The sequence below is a fragment of the Nycticebus coucang genome, chromosome Y (genome assembly GCF_027406575.1).
Source record: "Nycticebus coucang isolate mNycCou1 chromosome Y, mNycCou1.pri, whole genome shotgun sequence".
Taxonomy (NCBI): domain Eukaryota; kingdom Metazoa; phylum Chordata; class Mammalia; order Primates; family Lorisidae; genus Nycticebus; species Nycticebus coucang.
Window position 1 is genome coordinate 6,442,020 of NC_069805.1, and position 19,295 is coordinate 6,461,314.

A 19,295-nucleotide genomic window follows, 5' to 3' on the forward strand; every position below is an offset into this window, starting at 1 on the left:
AAAAGGCACATTCTATATTTGGCTGCATTATTAGAAATAATGTATCAAGGAACCCAGGTCATGGAGTACCCTCTTACTGCCTCCACTCCCACCTGCACTTTGTAACACACTTGAAGAAACACATCAACAAAGACAAGAGGTGGTATTTGAGAGGAGACTAAGATTTAACAAGGGTGCCTTAGAAAAATGTGTTAAGAAACTGCAACTATTAGCTTGCAAGTAAAGGCCCAACTCAAGGCAGGAGGCAGTTAGGATAGCTGTCTTTACATATGTCAAGTGCTATATGTAAGAAAGATTAGACTCTTCTGTGTGGTCCCATGGACCAAGAAAGGAACAATTTGTGAACTTAAAAGTTGAGATGTTACGTTAAATTTACCTCTTTAACATTGTAGTGGAAGTTTTAGCCATCACCATTAGGGAAGAAAAGGCGATCAAGAGTATCCATATAGGGCCAGAAGAGATCAAAGTTTCACTCTTCGCAGATGATATGATTGTATACCTGGAAAACACTAGGGACTCTACTACAAAACTCTTAGAAGTATCAAGAAATACAGCAATGTCTCAGGTTACAAAATCAACATTCATAAATTGGTAGCCTTTATATATACCATAGTCAAGTTGAAAAAACAAACAAAAAGCTTCTGCACAGACTAGAACACAGTAAGTAAAGCAAACAAACAGCCCTCAGAATGGGAAAATATATTTTCACGTTATGTCTCCCACAAAGGTTTAATAACCAGAATCCACAGAGAACTCAAGGCATTAGCAAGAAAAGAACAAGTGATCCCATCGCAGGCTGGCAAGAGACTTGAAGAGAAACTTCTCTGAAGAAGACAGGCGTGCGGCCTTCAGACATATGAAAAAATGCTTATCATCTTTAATCATCAGAGAAATGCAAATCAAACTACTTTGAGATATCATCTAACTCCAGTGAGACTAGCCTACATCACAAAATCCCAAGACCAGACATGCTGGCATGGATGTGGAGGAAAGGGAACACTTTTGCACTGCTGGTGGGAAGCAAATTAATACATTTCTTTTGGAAAGAGATATGGAGAACACTTAGAGATCTAAAAATAGATCTGCCATTCAATCCTGTAATCCCTCTACTGGGCATATACCCAGAAAACCAAAAATCACATCATAACAAAGATATTTGTATCAGAATATTTATTTCAGCCCTATTCATAATTGCTAAGTCATGGAAAAATCCCAAGTGCCCATTGATCCACGAATGGATTAATAAATTGTGGTATATGGCAGGAGAATCGCCTAAGCCCAGAAGTTGGACGTTACTGTGAGCTGTGTGACACCACGGCACTCTACCCAGGGCGATAAAGTGAAACTCTGTCTCTACAAAATAAAGAAAGAAAGAAAGAAATTGTGGTATATGTACACCATGGAATATTATGCAGCCTTAAAGAAAGATGGAGACTTTACCTCTTTCATGTTTACATGGATGGAGCTGGAACATATTCTTCTCAGTATAGTATCTCAAGAGTGGAAGAAAAAGTACCCAATGTACTCAGCCCTACTATGAAACTAACTTAGGGTTTTCACATGAAAGCTATAATACAGTTACAACCTAAGAATAGGGGGAAGGGGAAAGGAATGGGAGGGAGGGGGGAGGTGTGTAGAAGGAAGGGGATTGGTGGGATTACACCAGAGGTGCATCTTACAAGGGTATATGTGAAACTTGGTAAATGTGGAATGTAAGTGTCTTGGCACAGTAACTGAGAGAATGCCAGGAAGGCTATGTTAAACAGTGTGATGAAAGTGTGTCAAACACTCATGAAGCTAGTGAATGATGCCCCATGATCATATCAGTGTACACAGCTGTGATTTAATAATAGAAAAAAAAGTTTAGAAAGAACTTTGTAGTGGTCAAAACCATTGGAAGATGAAATGAAACAGAATATCTAGGGAAGGAGTTACCAGCACCTGAATGTGTCCTAGCAGAAGTTCCTGTGTCGGTATGTGGTTGAAACTTCTAACAAATGGTGGCTTGAAAGACCTTCCTGCTAATACAAAGAATATAGAATTTGAGGATCTAATCCATTCATATAAAATTATTGTCCACTTAGAGACCTATTTATATGGTCTGATCCCTGAGTGATTCCTTGGACTCACCTCTTTCTTCCACCGATAAAAGGGTTTCCATAACTAGGAATCTAGGACCTTTGTACTAACCCAGTACTGCTACTAGCTGTTTAATACTGAGAGAGTCATTTAATCTTTCCTGCTTCAATTTTTCTTATCTTTAAAAGGTCCCTCTATTTGCCTCACCTACCTCATGTGAATTTTGGTGAGTTATGCTTGGCTATCTCAGACATAAGAGTGTTGTAGAAAAGCAAAACAATATGTAAGTATAACTTAAAATGCCGATGATGTTAAGTTTTGTTTAGCAGACACCTGGTACTCCCTTCCTTCTGTGACACCTCTCTCATTTCTGGACTCTGTCTGAGCTTTGTTTTTGTTTGTTTTTGCTTGTTTTGTTCATTAATTTTGTAAACCTTTGCCAAGTTACCGTTACATGTGAGGCAATGTACTAGTTACTGTTCTGGCCACCACTGGAAAATAAAATACTGATGGAAACATTACTATTTTGCTATGGTGTCTGCCTTTAATAAAGATCTCTACCAATAAATAAATAATGTAATACAAGGCAAAGCATTTGAAAGTCGTAAGAATAATGGCAATAAAATTCTACAGAAGGTCGTGGAAGAATGGGAATTCCAAGAGGTTTTGCCAAACATCATCCTAAGAAATCAGAGTGTTCTCTTTCTTGTTCCTGAATCTGATGGTACTGGTAGAAAATGATTCTATTTAAGAGTGTGAATTTCTGCACTGTTGCTGAGAAAGTAGTCCAACTCTCCAGCTTCCAATATTTACTCCCTTTGCATTGGCCCTGAGGAGGTAAGTATGATTTTTCTGTATTTTTATCTTACAAAGAAAAAAAAGTGAAGCTCAACAAGGTCAAGTACAAGCCATAAATTGTTGTGTAAGGCAGACCCCCATCACTGCAGCTATCTAGAGATTCAATGGCTTGTTTCAAACAGCGATTTATTACAAGCTTGCTTTTTTAGGTGCTTAATAATGTCCACCCAATAAGATGTTTGTTTTATCCTGGGATCAGGCTGACAACTCTTTTATGTGCAGAGATGGTGAAGTTGGTAGAGTATAGGCTAAAAGGAAATTGCAAACACCAAGCAAGTAAGTTGTAATCAGTTTCATAAACTCCATTTGAAATTATAGTTAAGTCTTAGAAAAGTTTCTATATTGGGCAGCGCCTGTGGCTCAGGGAGTAGGGCCCCGGCCCCATATGCCAAGGGTGGCGGGTTCAAACACAGACCTGGCCAAACTGCTACCAAAAAATAGCCCGGCGTTCTGGTGGGCACCATAGTCCCAGTTGCTCTGGAGGCTGAGGCAGGAGAATCATGTAAGCCCACGAGTTAGAGGTTGCTGTGAGCTGTGTGATGTCATGGCACTCTACCTGAGGGCGGTACAGTGAGACTCTGTCTCTAAAAAAAAAAAGAAAGAAAACTTTCTATAAAGCAGCTGTCATTGGCTTGTATATGTAAGAGATAAATTGAAACAATATTGATTGACTGTTTAGTATGTTCTAGGCCCAAGCATTTCATATGTATCATTTCATTTATGAGTACTCTTATTACTTTTATTTCCATTACACAAACAAGGCAACAGTCTTAGACTGATTAAGAAATTTTCTCCAGTGTCACACAGCCAGAAAGTAGCAAAAGCAGTTAAAATTTTTTTTGAGCTAGGATTGTATAAAGAAGGCCTACATAAATAAGAAACGAAATTATGCTTGTACACATACATTTGCATATTTATTCATTTTAAGACAGAGTCCTGCTATGTTGCCTGTGGGTAGGGTACTGTGGTGTCACAGGTCACAGCAACCTCAAACTCTTGGGGCTAGAGCAATTCTTTTGCCTCAGCCTCCCAAATAGCTGGGACTACTGGTGCCCGCCACAAGGCCTGGCTATTTTTTTTTTTTTTTTTTTTGGTGTAGTTGTCACTGTTGTTTTGAACCCATCACCCTTGGTGCATGTGGCTGTTTTGAACCCATCACCCTCAGTGGAAGTGGCTGGTGCTGTGACCACTGTGTTACAAGTGCCCACCTGTGCACAAGTATTTAAATGTGCTTTCCCCAGATAGTTTTATGTTACTTATGACATATATGTCACTTATTTTATACTTACAAAATAAAATGAAAAAAAAAAAAAAAAAGACAATCAAGGCCATGAGAAGGAAGAATATGAGAACCATGTGAGCTCAACTTGTGATTGGTCATTTATTAAATGTGGAAATCAGAAAAATGTTGGTTGACCTCTTTTTAATGCCATTTTACCCAGGTAACCAACAGTTGTTTTTATTTTTGCAACCCTGCATTATAAAAATTAAATAAACTCTAAGAAAGCTAACCTGATCATATTTTTAATTTTTGATCACCACCATCATTTAAAATTTCATAATATTTACTCTCAAATGAGATAATAAAATTATTGAAATTACTTCCAAAAAGGCAAGATACTACATTAAAGTTAGTTCTAAGCCTCCTTTCTTTACTTAGTGGTGAGGCTCTATCAATGGAATTCTAATCTTTTGTTTTTCCAAGGAGCAAATGATTTTCTTTTTCTAGAATCTGGCATGCACAAGTGCCTAGTACACAGAACCCTCTCAATAAATGTTCTGCAAAAGAATATTGAGTAATGGATTATTCTGCAACATAATGACCTCATATAAATATATTATCATATATCATAAGTACTAAAAAAGAAAAGGTTATCATTCTCTCAGTCTAAGAGTTCTATGGACCTACTGCTTCTCCAACAGCAATAGTGACTTGCAAGAAGTTACTTTAATGCACTTCTTTATGCTGTCCTGCATGAGTCCTTGTCAATTAGCACTTTGCCCCAGATTTCTGTAAACAGGAATGCAAAACCCTCGGGTATGTGCTAAAACTCTATCATAGGAATCTACAGTTTGATGGACTATGGGAAAACTTAGAATTCTTATTTAATGTTATTTTTATCTCATGCTTTTATCTTTTGTTTGTGTGACTATATGATTTTACTAAATAGCATATCTATTTTAATGTATACAAAAATATATATATGTTAAGCCTACAGACTCTAAGAATTCAATGATGACAATGAATGATCTAAAACTTTGAGGGCTGTAGCTCTAAATAACTCTGCAAAGTGAAATTCAAGAAAAATATCTTGTGACCACAAAAAATATGAAGAATATTTTCCTAATGGTTGGGGGTTATTCCCTACAGGGATGGGAAATAGGCTAGTCTTTAATAGTTATCGTAAAATACACACACCAACAAATAACACACAGCACTTTCCCCAGCAATTATATATGGCAACTCTTGTTGAGTCTTTTACTTCTTTAAAAAGGAGAACAGGACAGTGCCTGTGGCTTAAAGGAGTAGGGCACCAGCCCCATATACTGGTTTCAAATGTAGCCCCAGCCAAAAACTGCAAAAAAAAATAAATAAATATAAATAAAAAGGAGAACAATGGCTAGGCTCAGTGGCTCATGCCTGTGTTTCTAGCCTCTGGGACACTGAGGCTGCTGGATTTCTTGAGCTCAGGACCAGCCTGAGCAGAGCAAGACCAAGACCCCAAGGCAAAATAAATAAATAAATAAATAAATAAATAATAAAGCTGGGCATTGTGGCAGGCACCTGTAGTCACAGCTACTTAGGAGGCTGAGGCAAGAGGATCACTTGAGCCCAGGAGGTTCAGGTTATTGTTGAGTTATGATGCCATGACACTCTACCACCAAGAGGGTGAAAAACTGAAACTGCTGGGTATTAACAGACTTGGTTTTAAATTCCTTCTTTATTGTCACTCTGTGTAACATGGAGCAGAAGGTATATCTGTCCCTGCCTCATTTCTCTTATGGGTAAAATAGAGATAATAATACTTAGCACCAACCTCAGTGCAGGGTAGTCTGGATAAAGAACACTTTGTTCCTTCTGTCAACTGAATGAAAAGTGTCATTAATATTATCTGTTTAAAATGGTGTGATTAAATTACATTTCCCTTTAAAAATAATTTTCGTTTAAAAATAAACATTAGATTTCTATATTTGTTTTCATAAACTTAAGTTGTCTCTCTGTTTTTCTTTTCCCTTTTTATACACTCACACAGAGACTGTCTTTTGATAACTTTATGAATGTGAGAAAAAAATCCTAAGATAGCATCGAGGAAATAAAAGGGGATTTAAAATAAATTTTTTTATTTAGGTTTCCTTTAAGTTTGAAAGCTATGCATGTCAACCATAAAGTTATAGAGTTTACTTAAGCTCCAAAATGTTTGTATTTAAGAATATTTCATAGACTATTAAATCAGAAGGACCTGTAAGGAAACAACTAAGCTAATTACTGGTACATAGTAGTTTCTGACAAAACGCTTAATGAAGGGATCTGGGAGAAGCTTTTTATTATATCGTAAAACGAAACTCAAAACCAACTCTTGAGCATTGAAGAGACTAAGTAATTTGCTCAAAATTGCATATCTAGTTAGAGTTTAATTAAAAAACAAAGAGTTTAGTATAGACTGTATTCCTCTTAATTTCTAGGTTTGGGCTTCTCTCAGCAACTTGTTGATTTATTTAAATTGGATTTTCAAATATAATCTTCCAAAGATTCATCATAGACAAAAATCAGAAAGACCAGTTCTCAAGTTCGTCATCCCCAAGTTACCCAACACAGGATGTTCACAGATGATGTGAAATGTTTCAAGTAAAAACCGAATATTTATATATATATATATATATATATATATATATATATAATATGAAAAAAATAAGTTTCATATATATTGAAACAAAAGGCCATTCTTTCTTTTTCATGGTAAAGGGACAGTAGATAATCTCCGGTAACGTATTCTACCTGATAGCACAGTTTGCTCCTCCACACAGGCGATTACAGTCCTCTGACCAGCTAAAAGTAGTTTGGCTATTTCAGCGATATATTTATCTTTGTTTCTGTATGCTGTTGTATTGATTTTTGTGAATTTACCTACCAATGAGCCATTAACAACCTCACTGCATTATAGTGCTAATAAACTTACCTTGCACTATTTTGGCCTAAGTGAAAGCTAACCCATTAACAAAAGAAATCCGGGGCGGTGCCTGTGGCTCAGGGAGTAGGGCGCTGGTCCCATATGCCGGAGGTGGCAGGTTCAAACCTAGCCCAGGTCAAAAACCAAAAAAAAAAAAAAAAGAAATCCGACCTAATTTTGACCACCTGTTAGCCAGCTCAGGCTGTAAAATTATAACACAATGCATGCCTCTTCCACGGGGCATCAAAATGCAATGATTAACAACAACAAAACCCACTTCAATATCCAGTGGAGTTGTAGTTTATTACCATAACCTTCCCAAGTCAAAAGGACACCAGTTTCAAGGCTTGCAACGCACAGAAAGGGCTTCCCCCTTCATCCCACTCTGCTGGGCCTCTCTACCTGTCTTCTGTCCCACTGTCTACTGGTCCCGAACATTAGAAAATAGAAAATGTTGATGATCTTTGTGTGCCTCTGTAGAATGTGTGTATGTGTGCGTGTGTTTGGGTGTAACCTGCCTTCTGTTTGGCTGCGGAGCCTGTCCTTCACAGCAGGGACCAATGGCAGGCTGCTTTATATAGAATGAGTGTTTTCCGTCTCTAGGGTTGCAGGGTAAAGTGAAGCAGAGGCAGAGTGGCTCCGGAAGCTCCTCTCCACTTTCCCACAGAGAAAATCTGGAGGCTGAGGGTAAGCCACACACAGGTCCTCACGCCCACCAGGTAGGCGCCCCCCATCTCCAGCCCTCCCCGGGCGCTCTTCCCTCACTTTCTGTTTTCCTACTCACTTGCCAGTCGCCCGGCTGCAGCTCCAAGCACTCAGACCCAGGAGCGGCTGCGGCGGGGCAGCGGTAGGGTGGACTTGAGGAAATCCGGGGGAACCCCGTGCGACTGGAGCCGGCTGGCTCCCAGGGCACTTTCCCCCTCGAGAGAGGTGGGGGCGAGGGTCACAGCGGCCGCGCCGGGAGGGTGGAGGGGTGGTAAGAGGGCAGGGTGCGCCGAGGCAGTGCCCTGCAAGCCGGAGACTGCAGGCGACCTGGGGAGTACCTGGCCAGGTGGTGCCAGGCTGCGTTTGCAACCAGCACCTCTCGGCACACAGGCAGCGCCGCCGGAGAGGGGCAGGGAGCCAGGGCGCGGGCTGGAGCAGCCCCAGGAAAACAACAACAGAGCCCTCACGGCGGCGCCTCGTGGCCGCCCGGGGAGCCCCAAATTTCATCGCAGCAAAGTACGTGGAACCCAGCCTGGTCTGGATGCGGGGAGGTGGGGACTGGGGAACAGGGGCAGGGGAGGAAGGTACTAGGATCCAGCCCTCGGTGGATTTATCAAACGTTTGGTGTGCGTTGGTGACCGGGAACAGCACCCCAGTTGCTGGTTCAATCTGGAGAGTTGGGATTTGGGTGTTCCAACCAGGAGATCAGTGCCCCCTCACACCCCCTCCCCCACCCAACCAAATGCTAGGCGAGTAGAGAAAGTGCTGTTTTAGCGCCAGAGTAGCCTGGAGGAAGAGGGTGAGGAAGAAGGGGAGAGAGAAGGGGGAGAGAGAGGGAGAGAGCGCGAGAGACAGAGGGAGAGAGGAAGAGGAGGGGGAAGAGAAGGAGGGAGGTTGTGTCAGGATTTTGCTTGATTGTGGGATTATGTTGTGTCAATAAGTTTAAGGTAGAGAGAGCGAGGCTGAGGGTGGTGATGGAGGGGAGATGGAAGGCCTTGGCTGTTTAAAATCTTATTTCTGAAGGTAAGTTATGGCTTTGCATGGTCGCGATGACAGAAAACTTGCAGATCCTTTATCCGGGGATGGGGTGGATGCCCCTAAAAAGAATTCCCCAGCCCTCTTAAGCCACACTCGTGTTATACTGTTATTTGCCGCGATCAGGGTCCTAGTAAATTACAGAAATCAGACTTGAGGTTTCTTTTCCTCTTCCACCTTGTCGCTCTCACTCACCCTCAGAAATAATTATTTTTTTATTTTTTTATTGGTATTGTATAAAACTTAACATGACTGAGACCGAACCTGAGTCCTGTAATTTACAAGGACCCTGAATCCAGGAATCTGGAACACGTTTATATGTGAAATAGTCGCTATCATTTCTGCTAAATGAAGAAGATAAAACGAAACAATGCAAAAACTAAGCCAACATGTAGGACGGGGGCAGGGGGAGAGGGAGAGACAGAGACAGAGAGAAAAGCTATTTTTTGCTTTTCTTTCTGTAGAAAGGAAAACAGAACACGTATTCCCCTTCCTTTCCGGTGTGTAGGGGCTAGTCAATATTTTAACTGTTTGGGGACGAATTAGTCCAGGTGGATCTTGTTGAAAAGTTTCTAGAGGTGGGGTGTAGGTGGAGTCTGGGGTAGGGAAGGGGAAGGTGGGTGAAGGTTGTGGGGGATGAGGACAGAGCGAGTTCTGCCTCTGCTAATGGTCATTGGCCTGTGGCTTTGAAAGCATTGCCTGTCCTGCTAATGATAAGTCAGTTCTCATCTCCCCGCCGCGGACTCCGGCTGCCTTTCCACCTGCTGGCTGATTGGGACTGGGGTACTTTACCCGCTCGGGGAGGGGCGTTCTTCGCCATCTCCTGGGGTTGCCCACTCGCGGCGTGGGAACCCCCCCCCACGAGCTCCATCCCTTGTGCGCTGCCGCCACCTCTGCTCGCACGACTTTTGTAGCCAGCTGGAGGTCAAGGGGTGCCGGGAGTGCCCGGCGCGGACGTCCCGCGCGGCCACCCCGCCCCCACCCCACGCGCGCGGTGCGGTCAAAGCCTGGAATAGCAACTCGGAGCTGGGCGCCGGCGGTGCCTTCCTGGGGGGCAGCGGAGGCAGAGGCATTGGCCGCGGGATCTTCCCCCGCCCAGGGGAGGAGGAGGAGAAGAGAGAGGAGAAAAGGGAGGCGTTTTCTGCCCAGACTGCGGCCAGTTCGAGCAGGCACGGGCACGGGGACACTCCTCCGTTGCTCCTCCGTTATCGAAAAATGTTTAGAAGACTTACGCCCAGAGTGTGGGATTTGTACTTCGTTTTTCTCTCTCCCTTCTTCCCCCAAAGCAAGATGGACTCTATTCCCTTTCTCTTTCTCCCTCTGCCTCTGTCTTGTTAGCCTTTAAGATCGACATTTTCTACTAAGATGGAAACTTGATGGTGACCAGAAACAAAGCCAAGGTGGGATCCCTCGCTCCCTTCCTCCCTGTTTCCTAGCTACCCCCACCCGACCTCACAGACCTGGTGGCCCTGCACTTGTCGCTGTGGGCTCTGGCGAATGTGTTTTCCCGGTCGGTTCCCATCTCCAATCTCGGGATTGTGACCTGGGCCGGGCGATTGGGAGCCGGCCTGTGGCCGCCCAGGTCTGCAAGACTGACAGGCTGAGGTACGTGGCCCTGCTGCCGCTGCGGTGGCATCTCCTGCCAGCTCCTGGGTAGGGCTACCTATCGATCGATCTCTATGATTTGGTTACTGGTGTATTTGTCCTGGGGGCTGTGATCACTTGTTAAAGTTGATGTATGATCGCCCTGTGGGTTTTGCGTTTGCAGAATGGATCAACTTTCTGCTTTGTACATACAGGGAGTAGGAAGCAAGGGTGCTGGAGACACCTTGGGATGCCATCTGGGCTACCCTCCTCCCCACCCCCCGCCTCTACCCTTTGAATACTGAGAGCTTTGCTTTTCCTGTCCCCACAGTTCTCCAGGGTGAGTAGTGGAGAAAGGGGAGAGCTTGATGGGGAGTAGGACTCCAGGATTTTGACACCCTTCTTTCATAGATGTTACAAGACTTGGGACTCTATTGTTGTAAAGCTCTACTATACTGATTATGTATCTTCATTTGATACTTTTGCTCACCATCATATGACAGGCTTTGCTGCAGTTCATCTTCCTCCCTGTGTACTTTCCATTTGCCTTCCTGGGTAAATATGCAAACTCTTCATACAAGCAAGCTGGATGACACCAGTAATGACATAAGGGTCTTTATGTTCACACAGGAAAATGCTTTATTGGGATTACAACACCCCAGAAACCTTGTCTCACTGAGTTTTCCACAGCAGAAGTCAATTTTTGATTCTTAGTGTTTAGAATTCAGCTTATGGGTTGTTATTATTTTAAGATAATTTAAATGTTCATTTCATGTTTATCTATAAGTAATTATCATTTCAACACTTTATTTTCAAATAGGCATTTTAATTGATAATGAAATTTTACACAGAGTTGATGATCTGGCGAATTTAATGCTAGGCAATACTATAGAAAGATTGCAGTGTATGAGAGGAAAGAATTATTAAAAGCCCACGGAAGCATAGTGACTGACATTTGCTTACTCTCTGCCAGGTTCTCCTTCTTGAGTAACTTTTGGTGTTTGTAACCGTTACTTTTGACGTGGGAAAGGGTGGATTGGGCAGTGTAGTAAATCTAGCATTTAGTGCACTAGCTTGATTCAAAATTGATCAATTTCCTTCAAAATGTATGTATTTGGAGAAATTAGGAACATTTTAGTAGTCTGTATGAATAGTAAGCAATGACTTTAAGATCTTTCTTTTTTATTGTTAAATAATAGCTGTGTACATTTGTGCAATCAAGGGGTACAATGTGCTGGTTTCATATACAATCTGAAATATTCTCATCAAACTGTTCAATGTAGCCTTCATGGCATTTTCTTAGTTATTGTATGTGGACATTTGTATTATGCATTTAGTAGGTTTTGCCTGTACCCATTCTAATGGGGTACACCATTTGTTAAGACGCACTGTAGGTGTGGCCCCACAGATTACCCTCCCTCCACCATAACGCCCCCCTCCTTTACCCCTTTCTTGTCCCCTTCCACATATTCTTGTGCATTCGTTGGGTTATAGCTATATGAAAGCTATAAATTAGCTTCATAGTAGGGCTGAGTACATTGGATACTTTTTCTTCCATTCTTGAGATACTTTACTAAGAAGAGTAAGTTCCATCTCCATCCACATAAACATGAAAGAGGTAAAGTCTCCATCTTTCTTTAAGGCTGCATAATATTCCATGGTATACATGTACCACAATTTGCTAGTCCATTCATAGATTGATGGTCTCTTGGGCTTCTTCCATGACTTAGTAATTATGAATTGGGCTGCAATAAACATTCTGTACAAATGTCTTTGTTATATTGTGATTTTTGGTCTTCTGGGCATATGCCTAATAAAGGAATTATAGGATTGAATGGTAGATCTATTTTTAGATCTCTAAGTATTCTCCAAACATCCTTCCAAAAGGAACATATTAGTGTGCATTCCCACCAGCAGTGTAGAAGTATGTACTTTTCTCCACATCCACACCAAAATCTCTGGTTTTGGGATTTTGTTATGTGGGCCACTCATACTGGGGTTAGGTGATATCTCAAAGTAGTTTTGATTTGTATTTCTCTGATGATTAAGGATGATGATTTTTTTTTTCATGTGTCTGTAGATCGTACGTCTGTCTTCTTTAGAGAAGTTTCTCTTCAAGTCCCTTGCCCAGCCTGAGATGGGATCACTTGTTCTTGTCTTGTGAATACGTTTCAGTTCTCTGTGGTTTCTGGTTACTAAACCTTTAATGGAGGTTTAAACTGCAATATTTTCTGCCATTCTGAGGGCTGTCTGCTTGCTTTATTTACTATGTTCTTGGCTATGCAGAAGCTTTTTAGTTTGATCAGGTCCCAGTAGTGTATTTTTGATACTGCTTCAATTGCCTGGGGAGTCCTCCTCATAAAATATTCACCCAGGCCAATTCCTTCAAGAGTTTTCCCTGCACTTTCTTCAAGTATTTTTATAGCTTCATGTCTTAAGTTTAAATCTTTTTCTTTTCTTTTGCAGTGTTTCGCCAGGGCTGGATTTGAACGCGCCACCTCCAGCATATGGGGCCGGCACCCTACTACACCTTTGAGCCACAGGCACCTCCCAAGTTTAAATTTTTTATCCAGTAAGAGTCTATCTTAGTCAATGGTGAAAGGTGTGAGTCCAGTTTCAATTTCTACAGGTTGCCAGCCAGTTCACCCAGCACCATTTGTTAAATAGGAAATCTTTCCCCCACTGAATGTTTTTAATTAGCTTGACAAAGATCAAATAACAGTTAGTAGCTGGATTCATCTCTTGGCCCTCTATTCTGTTCCAGACATCTACTTCTCTGTTTTTGTGCCAGTACCATGCTGTTTTGGTCACTATTGATTTATAGTACAGTCTCAGGTCTGGTATCGTGATTTCTCCTGCTTTGTTTTTATTTCTGAGTAATGTCGTGGCAATTCGAGGGTTTTTTTCTGATTCCATATAAAACAAAGTATTTTTTCAAGATCTTTAAAATATGACAATGAAGCTTTGATAGGAATTGAATTAAAATTATATATTGCTTTGGGTAGTATAAACATTTTAACGATTCTTCCCAGCATGAGCATGGTATGTTTTTCCATTTGTTAACATCTTCAGCTATTTCTTTTCTTAGAGTTTCATAGTTCTCTTTACAGAGATTTTTCACATCCTTTGTTAGATAAACTCCCAAATATTTCATCTTATTTGGCACTACTGTGCAAGGAATAGAGTCCTTGATTGTTTTTTCGTCTTGGTTATTGTTGGTATATATAAAGGCTACAGATTTATGGGTGTTGATTTTGTAGCCTGAGATATTGCTGTATTCCTTGATCACTTCTAAAAGTTTTGTAGTAGAATCTCCAGTGTTTTCCAGATATATGATCATGTCATCTGAGAAGAATGAAAGTTTTATCTCTTCTGACCCTATGTGGATACCCTTGATTGCCTTTTCTTCCCTAATTGCAGTGGCTAAAACATCCATTACAATGTCAAAGAACAATGGAGACAATGGACAACCTTGCTTGGTTCCTAATCTAAGTGGAAATGATTTCAATTTAACTCCATTCGATACAATATTGGCTGTGGGTTTGCTGTAGATGGCCTCTATCAGTTTAAGAAATGTCCCTTCTATACCAATTTTCTGACGTGTTCTGAACATGAAGGGATGCTGGATATTATCAAAAGCTTTTCTGCATCAATTGAGAGAATCATATGGTCTTTATTTTTTAGTTTGTTTATGTGCTGAATTATATTTGAACCAGACTTGAGACCCTGAGATAAATCCCACTTGGTCGTGGTGTATTATTTTTTCGATGTGTTGTTGGATTCTGTTTTTTTAGGATCTTATTGAGTATTTTTGCATCAATATTTATTAGTGATACTGGTCTATAATTTTCTTTTCTTGTTGGGTCTTTCCCTGGTTTAGGGATCAAGGTGATGTTTGCTTTGTAGAATGTGTTGGGTAGTTTTCCTTCTTTTTCTATATTTTGGAAGAGGTTTAGTAATATAGGTAGTAGTTCTTCTTTAAAGGTTTGGTAGAATTCTGATGTAAGGGCATCTGGCCCTGGGCTTTTCTTTTTAGGGAGATTTTATATAATTGATGCTATTTCAGAACTTGATATAGTCCTGTTCAACATTTCCACTTCATTCTGGCTAAGTCTTGGTAGGTGGCGTACTTCCAATTATTGGCCGATTTCTTTCAGATTTTCATATTTCTGAGAGTAAATTTTCTTGTAATATTCGTTAAGGATTTTTTGAATTTCTGAGGGGTCTGTTATTTCTTCTTTACCATTTCTGATTGATGAAATTATATATTTTACTCTTTTTTTCCTGGTGAGGTTGTCCAAAGGTTTATCTATTTTATTGACCTTTTCAAACAACCATGTTTTGGGTTTATTGATCTGTTGTATAATTCTTTTGTTTTGAATTTCATTTAATTCTGCTCTGAGTTTGGTTATTTCTTTTCTTCTGATGGGTTTGGGGTTGGAATGCTCTTTCTTCTCCAGTTGCTTAAGATGTCTCATTAAGTTATTAACATCCTCTCTTTCCGTTTATTTGAGGAAGGCTTGCAGTGCTATAAATTTCCCTGGTAGTACTGCCTTTGCAGTATCCCAGAGGTGCTGATAATTTGTGTCTTCATTGTTGATTTGTTTAAAAAATTTGGTGATTTCCTTCTTTTTTTTTTTTTTTTTTTTTTTTGTAGAGACAGAGTCTCACTTTACTGCCTTCAGTAGAGTGCCATGATGTCACAGGACTCAAAGCAACTTCTAGCTCTTGGGCTTCAGTGATTCTCCTGCCTCAGCCTCCCTGTGATTTCCTTCTTAATCTAATCTATAACTCATCTATCCTTTAGCATAAGGTTATTTAGCTTCCGTGTTTTTGTTTGGGTATACAGATTCCTATTGTTATTGAGTTCAACTTTTATTCCATGATGATCTGAGAAGATGCAAGGAATAATTTCTATTTTTCTTAAATTTGCTGAGGTTATATTTGTGGCCTAGGATGTGGTTGATTTTGGAGTATGTTCCATCGGCTGATGAGAAGAATGTGTGTTCAGTTTTTTTGGGACGAAATGTTTTGTATATGTCTGTTAAGTCCAAATGTTGAATGGTTAAGTTTAAATCTAAGATTTCTTTGCTTAGCTTCTTTTTAGAGGATCTATCCAGCACTGCTAAAGGGGTGCTAAAATCTCTAACTACTATGGAACTGGAGGAAATCAAGTTGCTCATGTCTGGTAGAGTTTCTCTTATAAATTGAGGTGCATTCTGTTTGGGTACATTAAATATTAATAATTGAAATCTCATCATATTGCTTATTACCTTTAACAAAAATGAAGTGTCCATCCTTATCCTTCCTTATTTTGGTTGGTTTAAAGCCTATTGTATCTGCAAAAAAGATTGCAACCCCTTCTTTTTTCTGCTTTCCATTTGCCTGGTGTATAGATGACCATCCCTTCACCTTGAGTCTACATTTGTCTTTTAATGTAAGATCAGATTCGTATATGCAGCAGATATCTGGCTTGAGTTTTTGTGTGCATTCAGCCAACCTGTGCCTCTTTAGAGGACAATTTAAACCATTCACATTAATTGAGAATATTGATAAGCCTTTCAAGAGTCTAGTTGACATTTGGTTCTCTAGGCATGTCTGGAACATTCTCTTTCATAATCTCATGGAGAAGAGACTCTGTGCCTTGTGAAGCCACTTCATCACTTTTGGGGATCCCTATACGACGAATATTGGTTTTCTTTGAATTATCCCAGAGGTCTCTGAGAGAGTGATCTGTTTTTGCCCTCCATTTCTCTTCCTTTTTGAGAGTTTGAGAGCGTTGGAAAGCTTTGTCTTTGATGTTAGGAATCCTTTCTTCTGCTTGTTTCATTCTATTACTGAGGGACTCTAGTGTGGTTTGCAGATCTTTGAGGGCTGCAACTTCTTGTCTGAATGTGTCAAAATCTTTGGTCATTTGGTCTTTGAATTAATTCATTGAATTCTTGAGACATCTTTTGGGTTACTACTTGGAATTCTAATTAGATATTATTTGCTATCCAGATTCTAAATTTGATTTCTGACATTTCAGCTATTTGTTTGTGCAGGGATCTTGTGCTGTGTCTGCCCCATTGTTCCTTGGGAGAGTTGATCTACTCTGATTATTCATACTGCTAGAGTTTTTCACTTGATTTTGTCTCATGCTTGTTTTTCACTATTGCCTCTGGCCATCCTCAGAGTTGGGGTGGTGTCTCTCTGAGATTAGACCCCGGGGGGATCACTCTATTGTTGCTGGATCTTTATAGGGAGTGGTCCTGTGTAGGTCTTCTGGGCTGCCCCTGCCAGAGAGTTCTGGTTATGGGAGCAGCTCCAGAGTGTGACACCCAGGGATCCAGCAACAGGGCAAGGGGTGTTGCACGAAGTTCTGGGGGTGCCTGGCTCCCAGTGAGTTTGGCACAGAGGGCCAAAGTCTCCAACAGCCTCTGGCCAGGAGAAGGGCTTCATGCAGAACCAGGGATGTCTCCAGATGGCATCGGCTACCAGAGTCCCTGGCCAGACGATTGGACTGGTGTGGAAGCAGGGAGGGTACAGGATGGAGAACATGCCATTGCATGGTGGAGTTCCTGGTCAGGTTGTGCGGAGGCCTAGTGGCCGAGGCACAGCTCTAGGCAGGCGCAGCTCTTCCGGAGGTCTGGGCGGGTGCCGGTAGTGGTTCATGCGTAGCTCTTCCCAACTTTGAGATGTCTGAAGTGTCTTTTACAGATACTATTTGTGTTGGACAAATAGTGTCTGAGAAGTTTATTGGTGAGAGGTAATCGTGCAGGTGAAAATGGAGGGCTATAGAATATTTGAAAGCAGTATGGTGAGCTCAAACTATAGAAAACCAAGTTGTAAGTTTGCCCCTCCATTGTAAAAGAACTTCCAGGTACTCTCAGTTGCTCCTATGTTAAGAATACAAGTTGGTACTAAATTGTGTAACTCAGCTTTGGTGCTTTGTAATATTACCATAGGGAATTTGAATGAAAACTAACTTCCTTGTCCTTTAAAGAAAATTCAGAGACTTAATTTTGTTTCCTGGATTTCTGGAATATTATGTACATCAACAAAATGTTATCTTAATATTAAGAATTGAGTATGAAGAATTGAAGACCAGGCCTCTCTGTTTAAGTCTCCATCTGGTAAGAAAATATACTTTGATTTTACTGTGGACTTTAGATTATCTGTATAGGTTTTGTGCCCAACATTTTTTATGGCAGACAAATACTGCAATACTAATGATAAATTGGGAGGTTTGTCCAGTTGGAACTTCAGGATATGTCACAACATGACAGGTCAGTTGGGGTAGCTGGAATAAAATAGTTTTTTTGTTGTTGTTGTTGAGGCAATGTCCCACCCTACGCCCCTGAGCAGAGTGCAGTGGCGTGGCAGCTCACTGCATCCTCAGACTTGGGCTTTGGGCATCCCCCTTCCTCAGCCTCCAGAAACCACTGGGATTACAGGTGCTTGCTGCAGCACCCAGCGGGGTTTTTCTATTTTTTTTTTCATGAGTCAGGGTCTCACTTTTCCTCAGGCAAGTCTTAAATTCCTGAGCTCAAGCAATTCTCCCCCCTCAGCTTCCCACAGTGCTGGGATTACAGCCATGAGCCATTGCACCTGGCAAGATGGTTTTTAAAGATACATTCAGTACACACCAAATTATACAGATTTCAGTGTATTCATTTTTTTTTAATTGTTTGGATGAGAAGTTTTTCATCTTTGAACCTATGATCAAAGTATTCAAACTGCATTCCTGATTAGTAAAGAACACCACCACATTTGTACATGTGAGGCACATTATTTTGTTCACCACAAGAAACTTTTAATTACTTCTTTACTCCTAGAAAAATTCTGACCTGTTCAAAAATTAATATGGGAATTAGTAATATTCATAATAAAAGCATTCTGATGAGCTCTTGTATTTCTTCAAGATATCAAATGACTGCTTCATTAAAATGACATTTTCAAGAATAATCTTAGTCTTTGAAGTCAGTTAAGTAGTCTAAAAAGTCACTTTGACAATGAATTATCAGTTATTTGCATCTAAAATAGGTTTATTAGATTTGAGAATTATCAAAATAAGAATTTAAAGGATTTTTTGCTTCTTCATCTGTAAGAGTTTCCCAACTTCTCATTTTTTTATTCTGCATATCTCTGTTAAGTTCTGAAACTGGAGACTTAATTCAAATTATATACTTAATGTTAGCTAATGTCAAGTGGCTCATCCATGTTGTTTCCTAGTGTTACTTCTTTGGAAGTTCTGTGCCAGTTTTAGGAAGAATTTTTTTTTTTTTCCATTAGAGACAGATGTCTTTTAAAATTTGTAATTTTTGAGATTTAAAAAAAGATCTATTTACAGCTTCATATCCAAATTTTGTTTAAAAAGTTCCAGTTTTAAGAGTTTTTTAGATAGTTGTGTTTGTAACATATTTTAAAAAATACATAATATAGCACCTTTGACCTTACAGATCTGGTCTTTATACTTAATCTATGGGAACAGATATGTTTAGATTTTGAATTTAAAAGCTTTCAGTGACAGCCAGGATGCACATAGAATAATGTTGGCCTGTGCTAAAATTAGCTATGTAATTGATCAAGTTTTCTGTCTTCCTTAAAAGAGAACAATAGATCTGAAAATAATATAGCACAACTTCTGAAAATTTAACTTAGCAGCTAAAGTATTTAACTTAGCAGCTAAAGCCATACTTTTTAGTAAAATCAGAAGCAATTTCTAATTATTAGTCATTAACCAGCATGATTAAAGTTTACATTTTCCTACATTTCATAAAGAACATTTATTAAAGCAAGGGCTATATTTTTAAGTGGATCTTGTTGTATCAATTACTTTTATATTAAAATTTTATTGGAAATAATAAAGGTTGTACAGCTCAA